Source organism: Phascolarctos cinereus, unplaced genomic scaffold, assembly GCF_003287225.1.
Source record: "Phascolarctos cinereus isolate Bilbo 61053 unplaced genomic scaffold, phaCin_HiC Scaffold_726;HRSCAF=1367, whole genome shotgun sequence".
Classification (NCBI taxonomy): domain Eukaryota; kingdom Metazoa; phylum Chordata; class Mammalia; order Diprotodontia; family Phascolarctidae; genus Phascolarctos; species Phascolarctos cinereus.
Window position 1 is genome coordinate 164,822,626 of NW_027556098.1, and position 13,158 is coordinate 164,835,783.

The following is a 13,158-nucleotide window of genomic DNA, read 5'->3' on the forward strand; positions in this document are numbered from 1 at the left end:
AATCTCCCAAGGAGTTAAGAGTTGGGTCCAGTATACCCAGGATTCTACTACTCAGGGCAAGTCACACTAAAAGAGACCTGATTAGCCTGAACTCAGTGAAATTGTGAAACAAAGATGACAGCACAACTAGGGGAAGTATATTGCATGAATTTTGGCATTGATACAAGGGACAATGTCATTGTTCTTATTTAGAATCAGGTAAGAGAGGAGGAGCTTAAGACTAGAGAAAAATCCCCTCAAAGGGTGGAGTCAGGAGGAACTTGCTGTAGAAGCTCTCCCTGAACCTCAGTGTTAACTCTGGCAGAAGGTCCACTCTTCACTTGTTACTTGAAGCTACTGGAACACATCAGAAGCCTGGTCAGGTGAGAATTACTTCACAACACTTAGCTATAACACACACACACACACACACACACACACACACACACACACACAAAATTCTCACATTCATACAGATACTAGATATATACAATTGCTTGTAAAACAACCTGAAGTTTGTATTTCTTACCATCTCCCTGAGATCATGGGTGGTACACACACTGTAGTCTACCCTTTGTTCTTAAAACAGAATACTGTTTAAAATGTGGAACCAAATATAAGGACCTCAAAAGGAATCACCGACATAATGGAAGTAGTTTTACCTGAGATTTCTGCAGCCCTTGAAAAACTCCATTTAAAAACTTTTTTTAAAAGAACGAACACTGGAAATACCCTGAACTCAAGCCCATATATAGATGGATACAGTTAAGTAGCTTCTGAGTTCAGACAGCAAAGTGAACCACCTTTAAAATAAGCTTTACACTTTCAGTTGTTTGTTTTATGCCTGTTTCAAATAGTTTTATTTTCAGAAGTGAAACTGTGCAAGCATGAGACAAAATATCTTCCTTTTCATTTTCAGAAACAGTTGCCTAAATGGGAGTGTCTCTTTTTCTAAGTAGGAAGATAATTTTTTTAAACTGCTATTTCTGTCTACATTTATCAAGTGACATTAGGTTGTACCAACAGTCTCAGTCTCACTGTAGTTAGTATTATATTAGTTTGGTACTAAAATGTCCATGTGTTGCTCGGTGGTCATAAGAAGCTAATGCAACAAGTACTGCTTTACCAAAAACTGTTATTCTCTTTTTATTTCTACTGAATTTCTACCGAATATTTCTACTAACAAGCACTCTGAATGATATTCTAACAAGTTTTTTTACAACGACTTTTCACACACCACTATTATAATGTGCTTTGGTTGTTTAGTTTTAACATTTCTAAACTTTGAACTGTCCTATTAGATGTTATTTGCCCCTTTGACATGTTATGCTCAGGATTGTGTAAACATTAACTATTGTGTTATTGTGGTTATTCAACTAACCTTAGACCCCTCAGTAAATGAAGCAGAAGGAAATATAACAAATATTTACTTAGTATTACTGCACTGACTCCTTAAATAAGCACTCGGTGGGGAAAGATCCTAACTTATAAATTCACTGAGTATCCCATTACAGACTGCATTGGAACAATTTGTGTCTCTGTATGTGTTTGTCTATTTGGGTGTGCACACACACTTATTTTTTCCCTAACAGTTCAACCCTGGACTGGGAGTTAGGAGATCTGGGACCTGGTGTGTACACTTCATGCATTTACAAGCACTGTCATTTATCTGCTATATGATCTTGAGCAAGTAATGCTTCCTCTGTAAGCCTGAGCTTCATCATCTATTAAATAGGAATAATAATACATGCCTTGCCTCCCTCATTGGAAAAACCAAATGACATGAAAAATGTATTTTGCAAACTATAAAATGTTATGCAAATACATTACTATTATCAGAAAACAATAACCTAGTACTAGCAAGTCACTTAACCCCAATAGCCTAACAAAAAAAAAGAAAAAGAAAAAAGAAAACAATAATCTAAAAAGATTGCAAAAAATCCGTTGCAACTTTTAAACTTGAGCTTATTACTCCCTGCTCCCCACCCCCAAACCCAGCACACATACTTATGTATACAGTGAAAGGTACTGAATTTGTTTAGAAGCAACATTAAGATTTTTATTTTAGAGTTAAAGATGAAAATTCAGGATGTTTAATGCCATATTATTTACATACATATAATTTAAAACTATTAAACAGTTTATTTTTTTTATGTTCAAGATTTTAAAATTTGGCTTGCAAAAGAAGAAAGACTTAACATTTATGCCTCAATCAGAATCTCAGAGAAGATTTGGATAGAGAAGGGGCTTTATGACATTACCTAGCCCAATCTTTTCATTATGTAAATTAGGAAACAGAGTCTCAGGGAAAGGTAGCTCTCCTTCCAAGGTCCCACAAATAGTAAAGATCGTTCATATTTAAATACAGGTCTAACTCCACATTCTGTGTTTTTTTCCATTACTCAATCAATCTACATGAGAAGCAGTCAAATAGCTTATTCTGAAAGATCTGTGGGGCTCAGGAAATCAACATTTTATTCCACTTTTGGATTTGTTATTACTTCTTTTTGGTCATTCCAGTGAACCTATCAGTGGAGAACTCCCAATGTGGGAAACCTCTCTACTGATGTAGATCAGTAATTCTTCTGTAAGTTAGATGTCTGAGAAAGTTGACTTGCATGTTGAAAGCATGAGCAAGTGACTTACTCATGGTCGGGTAGGCTATATATATCAGAAAGAAGACCAGAACCCAGATTTTCCTGATTCCAGTCCCTGGCTGTTTATCTGCTCTGCCACATGCAATCAAGACCTGCTTCTCACTAACTTCTTCCCATTGCTCTCTACTGTTCTCTTACATCAAGTAACACACATTTAATCCTTCCACACAACAATTTTTTAAATAACTGATACTGTGAATACTCTAAGCCTATTCTTCTCTAACTTATATTCTCCCAGTCTCTTGAAATAATCATTGAAGGGCATGGTTTTCAATCCCCTCACCATCCTTTTAGCCATTCTATGGGCACACTTCAGCTTGTCAACATTCTTCCTAAAATGGAAACCGAATACAATGTGCCATATGTAGTATGACAAACCAATATTATAATACAACTCACTTTCCAGATCTCTTAAGATTATTGTTAGCTTATTTGGTTGCCACATCACAGTGCTGTCCACTCATAGCCCTAGACCTTTCTTCACATGAAGTACTTCCTACTCATATTGCCTCTATCCAATACTTCTTTAGTTGGCTTTTTGAATTATAAGATCTTCATCTAATTGGATCTTTATTAGATCATTCATCTTATTAGATTCAGCCAATAGTCTTGTCTCTTGAGATATTCAGTATATTGGTTCTGTCAATCAACATAGTCTCTATTACCTGCAGTTTCATGCCATTCCTAAATTTTGTGTATGTCATCCAAGCTACAGACAGAAATGTTAAACCAAAAAAAAAAAAGACCCAAAACAGAATTTGGTGCCATTCCACTGCGACCACCCTATATAGTCTGACATTAATTCATTAATTATCATTCTTTTGATCTGGTCATTCAAACAAAAATCCACTTAATTGTACTACTAACTAGTCCACATCTCTAATTTGTCAATACATATATCATGGAACATTGTCAAGTATTTTGCTGAAATCTAGATATATTCTGTCTACAGAACTTTCTTGAAATACAGTTTAATAACCTTGCAAAATAAGGAAATGATGCAATCTGGCATAATGGGTTCTTTATGAACCAATATCACTATATCCTTTTGTAAATGCATAATCCATTTATATATGAAAATTTTAGTAGGTTATAAAAATGACTTGATTATATGAAAACCTACGTTCTTCAAAGGAAAATACAAACATATATCTTAAACTCGGGCAATCTTCCTCCTTCCTAACAAAATACAGATTTTATGTGGCGATTTGGTTTTCAGGAACAGTTTTCCCCTAGAGTTTTATGAAACATTAATTATACTATAAATAAAGAGAAGGAGGAAAGGATTAAGAAACTGGTACTGAGAACTGGGAGTAGGAACAGAACCAGAATTTTAGAACTGGAAGGGGCTTTTAACATCTGGTGTGAACCTGTTGTTTTTATAAATGAGAAAACTAAGACCCTCAGAGATCCACAGAATCCTAAGATTTAAGATGAACTTAAAGGATAAGAGGAGAAAAGGGAAGGGATGAATTAAAATTCTGTGGACTAAATCCCATGATCCCCTGTGTATGAGATACAATCTTCAAAATGGGTTTGAAAGATGGGAGCAATTTGCACATTGGAAGACTATCTTCTTTGAAAAAGGGTTGTAATAGGGGCAGCTAGGTGGCACAGTGGATAGAGCACTGGCCCTGAAGTCAGGAGTACCTGAGTTCAAAGCCAGCCTCAGACCAAACACTTGACACTTACTAGCTGTGTGACCCTGGGCAAGTCACTTAACCCCAATTGCCTAAAAAAAGGGGGGGGAGTTGTAATTCACTAGATTCCATCCCATACCAGGATGGGGAACATATGAATTAGAAAGAGACACAGAAAGAGATTGGATAACCTGCCCTTAGCAGTGTTGAGTAATTATGGTAAAGGCAAGGAGGAAGATCTGCCTTAGTAATTCAGGATACAATGTGACACTACATAACACTATTTCCATTCAACATTTCTTCCTTCATGAATTGATACTTCTAATTGTGAAGCACAGCAGAAAACATAAAGTATTAAGAAGTATTACAAATGCAGTAACAGAGTGGTATGAAAAAGGACTGAAACTGAATGACTATTATTTACTATATGCCAGGCACAGCACTAAGTGCTTTACAAATATTTACACATAATATCTCATTTGAGGAAGGAACTGAAATTTGATTCTCAAGAAATTACACATTTGGGAGTGCTGCAGAGTGAATTAAAAAGGAACAAGTAAAGACACAGTCTGTTAGATGAAGAATAGAATTCAAAAGGGGGAGAAAAAGAAAAAGGACAAAGTAAAGGAAAATTTATTGGAAAAGGATGCCATAAAGGAATTAGCAGCTAGGTGGCCCTGTGGACAAAATGCTGGTCCTGAGGTCTGAAAGACTTCTCTTCCAGAGTTCAAATCTGACATTGGACATGTACTTGTTATGTGACCATGGGCAAGTCACTTAACTGTTTGCCTCAGTTTCCTCATCTATAAAATGGGCTAGAGAAGAAAATAGTAAACAACTCCAATATCTTTGCCAAGAAAACCCCAAATGGAATCACAAGAGTTGAATATGACTATAAAATGACTGAACAACAACAAAGTCGTAATATAACATAAATTAAGATTTTTAGGAATAGGAGTTAATAGAGAGGAATAGATCAACATAAAGAAAAATAAATTAAGTAAATTCAAGGAATTTGTGACAGGGATTGATGAAAAGGGATAAAACAAAATACAAAAGAAATAACTGGAAGATTATAATGACCCAGCTTAACCTGGGAAAGAGTTGAGAAAACCTGCCTCCCTCCCTTCATTACAGAGACAGCAGACTACGAGTGTCTAATATTTCACATGTAACACACCTTCTAGTCACTATCTTCCTCTCTCTACCTGTCTTTGACATGTCTTCGTACCTGCTGAATATATTTCCTCCTACTGTACCAACAGGTCTAATGATATGGTAGATAGGTGGAGAAAAAATAAAGTCCACTCCCTCCTTCCTCCACTGCCTTTCCAGTGTAGAAAGGGGTCTATAGTCTATAGTCACAACTTGCCCCTGAAGTCTGCATCTTTTGTATACTGGCCCAAAAAGCATGACTAAGATTCTCTAAACTACAGGTGGAGAACTTGTGGCCTTAAGGCTACATGTGGCCCTTTAACTAAATCCAAACTTCACAGAACAAATCCTTAAAAGGGAATTTGGATTCAGTCAAAGGGCTGCACTTGAGGACCCAGAAGGCCACAGGTTCCACACCCCTGCTCTAAACTGTCATATGCAATAGCATAATCCTTTCAATTAGTTAAAGACTTATTCATCATTTGTTGTAGGGCTGCTGAAAAATTCCTTAACACTTCGCATTTGTAATTACTTTCTTCATCTTCCGTGAATACATTAATCTGAGGTAAGGAGGGAAATTCCTTCACTTAATTATATACTATCAGATATGATGAATCTTTTGGTTGACTTTGCTAATACTTTTTCCTTTTTCTTGTTTATTCTCTGTTGCAAGAAGTTTAATAGAGAGGGTAGGAAAAAGAGCTATATTAAGAAATGAATGCAACATATAAAAAAAAAGACATCAATAATAAAGATAGCATTTTCCACCTTAGTCTTTTTTTCTTCCTAAAATGAATTATTTGGATAATAAAGCTAAAGAAAAACTATCATTGCATCACATTGTTGCTTTATTTTTTTCACCCAAATTACACTTGTCCCACATTACTCTAGTTCATATGACTCTCTCTTGTGTCTAATACCACCTGATTACTTTGATCTGGATAATCTCATGACCCACTCCCAATGTGTCTACAGAAGACACATTCTGATCAAAATTGCTTTTCTAAGCAGCCTTTGATGATCATTGCTAGTTGCTTGTGTAATAAGGGTTTGGAGAAAAATAGGCCATCTGAGATGGATTGCCTTTGGGAGACTGGCAGACTGGAACACACATAGATATTCTGCCTTGGCCTACCACATAGTTAGCAGCAAACTTCTTCCATTGGCTGGAGAGCTGGAATTGGCAGCATCTTTAAAAGGCCTAACTCAGCATGATATAGTCCTCCAGTCTCCTGAAAGCAATCCCCTAGTGTTTTCATGTAAGTAATGCCATAGTAAGTAGTGAAGGCATGAGTTAAGGCCTTATTACCCTTAATTTCTCTATTCTTCCTAATTAATCCCTACACCTACAAGTTTCCTGAACTATACCTCTTTCTACCCAAACTTCTCTCTCCTTCTTACTATTTTTTTAATTAAAGCCTTTTCCTGGAACTCTTGGTTGTCCCTTCATACTTTTTTTGGTCTTATCACAAGCAGTTCTCTCTTTCATGCTTCTCTCCAAAATTTCCAAGTTTATGGATACTGATATGCTTGATATGAATAACTGGAATATCATCAGACAGAGCTATCTCTGTGGTTCCATCTATCACAGAATCACATAAGACCTTAAAATATGTAGATGACATCATGTTAGAGAAATATATATGTTAAATGGAAATGTGAATGAATATTCAATTAAAGCCAATGTGTGGTAAGTCAGAAATTTGTGTATAGGAAATAATAACTGGCAGGAGGCAAATATACTGCTAAAAGTTAAATAAAAGTTCAAGTGTCCCTTATAACAATTTCTAATCTATTACACACTGACATAAGTATCTCTATTGATACTTTTGGGAATATGGTGAAATTAATAGGTAGGCTTTGGGAATTATTTTCTACAACAGATCATATATTTACTGTTATTCAACTGACTGAAAAGTGAAAGTAATACATATTTTCTACGATTCTATAATCATGTTTACTATTGGTTTATTATTAGTTGATTTTTTTAAAGCAGTTAGTAGAGTAAAATATATCCTTAAAGGCTATTTTCCAACAAGGTGTCTCTCAAGCAATTAAAATAATACATAATTTCTTCATAGATACAAGCACAGAGATAGTTATAATCCTCTGAGTAGTAATATTCAGTCAGGCAAAAAAGAAAAAAAAAAGGATTCAGACACTTGCCAATGTCAAGGGCAATTTCTACTGCCCTATAATCTCTCATACCTGTCCACTTCTCTCCACTCACAAGAACCCCTCACCCAGGTTCAACACTTACCACCTCTTGCTTACATTACTGCAATAGCTTTCTTAATAGGTCTCCCTTCCTCTAGGTTCTTCCTTCTTTAACTCTCTTCCTCTATGCTAGGAGTTAACTTTTTCATGGGAGGTGGGGGGGGGGAGTATCATGGGCCCTTCTGGCAATCTGGTAAAGCCTATGGACCCATTCTTACAATTTTTTTTATACATAAAAACAAAATACCTAAGATTACAGAGGAAACCAATTATATTGAAATAAAATTGTAATTTTTCCCACGTGTGGTCTCCTACTCCCTGCAATCTATCCAGGACCCCCTTGTCCTGCTCTACACAGATGCTTAAACTGATCTGACCATGACACTCTCCTGCTCAAAAAGCTTCTGGAGCAGTGCTAGGGAACCTGCAGCCTCAAGGCCACACATATGTGGCCCTCTAGGTCCTCAAGTGCAGTCCTTTGACTCAATCCAAACTTCCCAGAAAAAATCCCCTTAATAAAAGGATTTGTTCTGAGAAACATGGACTCTGTCAAAAGGCCACACCCAAGGACCAAGAAGGCCATATGTGGCTTCAAGGCTGCAAGCTCCCCACCCCTGTGGGGCTTCCTCTTGCTTCTAAGATAAATACAAACTCCACTGTTAAGCATTTTAATGACTTTCAAAGTCTGGTTCCAACCTACCTTTTCATAATTATTTCACATTATTCCTCTCTACATCACTAGATTTTTCCTTAACCACAACCACCTATGTACCTTGCACAGGTTGTTCCCCTTGTCAGGAGTGCCCATTCTGATTTCTGTCTTTTAGAATTCAAGGTTTAGCATACGTGTCACCCGACAAGAGACTTTTTCTGATTCCCACCAATAGTTTTTGTTTCCCCCGACTCAAATTTAGGATTATAGAATCACAGATTTTGAGCCAGAATGGACCTCAAATGAAATCTAATTTATCCTTTCATTTTACAGATGAAGAAATCAAAACCAGAGAGAATAAATAATTTCATATTCACTCTGTATACATTTTAGATTTACTTATCTGTGTTCATGGTATTCTTCCCATTCCCAAGTAGAATATAAGCTCCTTAAGGTTAGAGACTAGAGTCTGGTACGCCTGAGTTTAAACCCAGCTCCAAGCACTTACTTGTGTGACCTTGGGCAAGTCACTTAATGCCTGTTTGCCTCAGTTTCCTCACCTGTAAAATGGGGATAATAACAGCACCTACCTCCCAGGCTTGTTGTGAAGATCAAATGAGTTAATATTTGTAAAGTGCCTGGAACATAATAAGCTGTATATAAATCTTAACTTGTTATCATTTAAGCTCTGGTACTTTAGGTTTAGAGTTTAGAAATAAATTAGCCTCAAAGTTTTAGTTTAGAAATTAATTAGAAAGCTCCAAAGCTCTAATTTCAAAATTAATTAATTACAAAGCCTCAGAGCTGATGGTAAGGTTCCCTATATACCTTTTAAAAGGGGAGGAGAAATTTCCAGGAGGTTGACTGGAATAACTATGATAATGATTAATCATAATAAAGACCATTACTATAGCACTTACTGGGTGCCAGGTATGTGCTAAGCTCTTTACAAACATCACCCCACTGGATCCTGACACAGGCCAGACCTCAGGCCTCAACAAGCTCAGAGACCTCGGATGTGGAGTGTGACGTCACCGATGGGGGGGCTTCCGAGTCAGAAAATCCCCTTCCTACAAAGCACATCTAGTGCCAGTGGGTAGTCAAGGTGACCCCGGGCTCCGGGCGCTCCCGATGTCCCTGTGAGGAGAAACCTTCAGTTTCCTGCGGGCGGTATAGACCACGCTTTCCACCTCTCGGGGCGCACAGCGAAGGCACGGCTGCACCTCCCCCACCCACGAGGACTCGGAGAACGCAATCAGGGCCCGGAGCCCGGCGCCCTACCTTTGGCCCTAAGGTCTAGTTGGCGCAACTCACAGGGATTGTCCTGCGGGTTCCTGGGCGACGGCTCGCTCTTCATTGAGGGGGCAGCGTGCTGGGCAGTGGAGAGGGCTGGACTTCGGACACTTTATGGCGGCGTCACCCTGAGCAAGTCACTGAACACTGCTTTGCCTCAATCCTTATTGTAAAGTGAGCTGGAGAAGGAAATGTATCCACTCCAGTATCTTTGATTCAAGAATATTCTAAATGGGATCATGAAGTGTCAGACACGACTGAACGACAAGTCTCTCGCTCCTCTCTCTCATCACCGCGAGGACGCGGGGCGCGGGATCAAAGGTCAGGAGAGGCGCCAAGCGAACACGTGTGCCCGTGCGCCTGCGCACTCGCTAAGCGTCGCCGCCATGTTTAGTCGGGGCGCCGGAGGAAGGGCAGCCGACGCCCTACTTCCACCCCCAGCGGCAGCTCCTTCCCTTCCCTCTTCCGTTCCCAGGAAGTTGGTGAAGTGGTGCCCCCTTGTTCCGAAGGTGGCCGCGGTGTACCGACCCAGTGACATTTCGGGCCACCTGGGGATTTCCCCTCCACACCTGGCCAATGTCTCCGTGTCTCTAACTGATACAATAGCTTTAAAAAAGAGACAAAAAAAGTGAAAGGAAAGGAAAGCTTGCCAGGTCAGGGGCATCTTGAGACTAGGCTGTTCAAATGATGTACAGCACGTGTGTATGTGTGAATGTAGGGTGCTCGGCCCCAGCACTAACCTCATGGCTCTGGAAGCCTCTAAATTAAGTTGGGATCTTAGGGCTGGGGCCAAGCACCCCATCATGTATGTATGTATGTATGTATGTATGTGTCCATATACAATTACATATATACGTATATACTGTACATGTACGTATGTTAGTGCTTGTGTATGTATTTTACTTATATAATTACACACACACATTCAGCCATAGCAGGTATCCTAGATCTAGAGCTGAGAAGTCTCTCTTACAGAGGAGGAAACAGACCCGGATAAGTTAAATGATTTGCTGCAGGTCATGTAATTAGGCTATGATTTGAACCTATCCCATATCTCCAAATTCAGTGTTCTTGCTATTCAGTATTAGGTCTTTTTGTCTCTAAAGAGAATTAGAACAGCAGCTCTTCCAAACTTCTTCATTTCCCTAGTCTTCCCCCTTCCTCAAGTTCATCTCCTTTCCCCCTTCTGCTAAGGACCTCTCCTCTTCCTACTTTACTAAAACAAATCCAGACCATGAGATCCTTTGTTCCCATGCTGCACACAGTGTAAACCCCTCAACATTTTTGCCTTTCCTTTTACTCTTTGCTCCAGTAAAAGATGAAGAAGCAGGCCTCCTTGCCAAGGCTTCCTTCTCTACCGGTATGCTTGACCGTCATGATTCCTACTTCTTTAACCCTAATTTCCATCCTTCATATATCCAAAAACCCTAATTAACCACCAGCTCTGAAAATTACATAAAAAAAAAAAATAAGGGTATTAGAGAATAGTGTGGAGTGAGATAGGATACAGACTTGTAATTCCCAAAAGTAGAAGGAAATCATACCTGGAAACCCCTAGATCTCAAGAAAATCTCTGCAAAACTAGCCCAGGACTAAGAAGGGTACCCAAGAAATCTTTGGTTCCTAAATGATTTGAACCCACTGTTTATCACTACCATCCTGGAGCCCTATGCTCAGGCCAGTGAAACACCCAAGTTGGGTTATTGGGAAGATGTAGAGGAGTAAACTACATCATGCAATTTTTATGTACTATCCTGGGAACTTACCACTACACACATTATTGTTTCTATGAAGAAATGTGTTCTATATTCCAAATGGCCAACTTCCATATATGTTTTTCTATACAAATCTTGTAGTAAATTTGAGTTTTTGAAAAAGGAAAATAAAAATGGCACGTGGGAAATAAGCTTGAAAGGGACAAGAGCCATGTCTATTTGAATTGCTCTACATGATGTATTGTTACCCAAATATGCAGCTATTTAATGCATAAGATGTTTGGGTCATTCAAGATTCTAAGGAAAAAGACTAAAACAATAAGCTACCAAAGTAATATATAGATTCAGAACATTCAACTTATTTGTTTAATATTACAACTCCATATATTCATTCAATTCATTCTTATATGTTATTGCTTAAATAAACATGTAACAGAGTCTTAGATGATGTCATTATGCAGACAGCCCTATATCTATAAATTAGTATATGTATACATGTGTGAATGTATGTATATGTGTTTGTATTCATACTAACAGATGGTTAGGTTAGAAAGGGCCACATCTCCTAGATTAATTTAAAACAAAGGAATCTAGCATAAGTACAGCTTTAGTTTAATGTGGAATCTTCCATGAATTCATCTTTTATCTTCCTTCACACCACCATTTTGATAATCATTGTGGATTGCTATAACTGTTTTCTGTTTTTCATACATAGTGTTTTCTCAAGAGACAGTATGGTGGAGTAATTAGAATGCTGTCTGAAATTAAAAAGAATTGGCTTCAAGTCATACTTCAGAAACATGTTAACTGTGTGATTGTGGGCATGTCATTCAACTTCTGAGCATCCCAGTTTACTGTCTTAAGATTGTTAAGTTATAGATAAAGTGCTGATCTGTATGGGTAGAAATAGTTTTACAGTTGGAGCTACTTACATAGTTGAAATTATGGGTCTGAACAAAAAAATTTTTTCTTGAGATAAGTCCCATCTAATAACCCTTTTAAACATTCATTTATGTTTAGGCCTTCATAGTCTTTCAGTTACTTATTCCTTTATTTGCCTTTAATTATAAACTTTTTTGGTTTTGTGAATTTGTTAGCATATTAATAATTAGTCAAATTTCATAATTAGTAATGCCATTCTCTACTGCTGCTTTGATTACTTTAAAGATTATTACTTTGATCATAATTATCAATCACATCTATACTTCTAGTCTTTTCTTATAATTCATTATTGTGTCATGAAGTACCAAATACTAACATGAACTAGTATCAGAGATATCATAGTAAGGATTTTTACTGTATTTATCCTGAGTTCATCTTCATTTACCATTTACTGAGTATTATATTCAAAGCACTTTGTATTCATACAAAGATGAATAAGATGCAATTTCAGCTCACAAGGACAGATAAGAAATGTACCTCCAAAAAATCCTAGCACACATTTTTCTTTTTTAAAAAATTTTTTATTCATTTTAAACATTTTTTGGTAATTTTTAAAAAATTTTACACTTAAATACAAAATGAGAAAAGAAAAAAAAACATTACCATGTACACAGCAGACCATAAAATAGGATTCAATATAAAACAATAAATTTCCATTTCAAGAAAAACTATATAATAAATATTACCTATTGGTTTCAAAGCTGCCCAGCTTTTCTTTGCTTCCTTGTTGGTTTTCTTTTGTTCTCTGCTGTGCACTTTTAACTTTATTTTTTCCCCTCCCACCCTAAAGAAAGCTACAATTAAGTATAGCTATATATATATATATATACACATATATATATATACATATATACACATATGTATATACATATATATATACACACATCCATAGATATTTATAAACATAC

General features: G+C 37.3%; 1 protein-coding gene across 5 annotated transcripts in view; it reads left to right on the forward strand.

Annotated features, from left to right (window-relative positions):
* Window positions 1-253: 253 nt before the first annotated feature.
* Window positions 254-13,158, forward strand: part of KYNU (kynureninase) — a 156,874-nt gene continuing 143,969 nt past the window's right edge. For 2 of the 5 annotated variants that reach the window (XM_020984720.2, XM_020984725.2), the window contains exon 1: window positions 256-362. The gene's annotated coding sequence lies outside the window, so the exon portion shown is untranslated. Of the gene's footprint in view, window positions 363-5,922; window positions 5,997-13,158 lie in introns of all 5 variants that reach the window. The other 3 variants (XM_020984721.2, XM_020984723.2, XM_020984722.2) reach the window with 3 other exon arrangements.